At 53.6% G+C, this 744-nt stretch overlaps 1 protein-coding gene across 1 annotated transcript in view; it reads right to left on the reverse strand.

The window, feature by feature from the left end:
- Window positions 1–744, reverse strand: part of ASPSCR1 (ASPSCR1, UBX domain containing tether for SLC2A4) — a 67,792-nt gene that overhangs the window by 409 nt on the left and 66,639 nt on the right. The gene's annotated exons all lie outside the window — the stretch shown is intronic.

Genomic DNA, 744 nt, shown 5'->3' on the forward strand with positions numbered 1-744 from the left:
CTTCTCCAGGCCCTGCCAGGTGCAGACACTCCCCAGTGAGGTGACCTCTGAGCTGGACTCTGCACCCACTGGGTCCCAGGTCCAAGCTGCACTCTGGCAGAGATGACCACTGGCCTATGGGCAGACGCAGGGCAGCCACTCCCACTTGGCCTCTCATGGCCATGCATGGGGAACCTCTCAGCCACCTACAATGCACACATGAACCCCCCACCCCCCTGGAAGAGGACACTCCCCTGGCACTAGGGTGCTTCCAGCACGTGGCTTCTGTAGAATCCCATGTGCACAGGACCACGCAGAAGTTGTGGTTCTGTTTCTTGTCACAATGGCAAAGCCTCATGACAAAAAGCTGATGACCTCATGAGCACACCCTAAGTCAGAAGCTGCTTCTGGAGAGAAATCCTGCCTGAGCCCCAGGTGTGAGCTACTGCTCCAAGACCAAGGACTAGGATAGGGATTTTTTTTAACAAAAGTCACCTGTAATCTTAACCACAGAGCAGCTACTACTGAAAACAGCCTTACAAGATATGAATGGCAAGTATCTTAAGCAGAGTACCTGCACTCCCAGGAAAAGATGATGTTTTCCACCAGCCAGTGCCAGCAAAGAAAAGGAACCTAGAGGAGCTCATGAGACAGAGGCCCTCTCATCACAGCTGAACAGTCCCAAAGCATGCCAGGCCAGGCTGAGCTCATGCAACAAGGGGAGCTAGGTGTCCTAGGAGAGTGGTCGCTCCTTAAGGAGACGAT

This window comes from Gavialis gangeticus, unplaced genomic scaffold (genome assembly GCF_001723915.1).
Source record: "Gavialis gangeticus isolate Ggan-Ray unplaced genomic scaffold, GavGan_comp1, whole genome shotgun sequence".
Classification (NCBI taxonomy): Eukaryota; Metazoa; Chordata; order Crocodylia; family Gavialidae; genus Gavialis; species Gavialis gangeticus.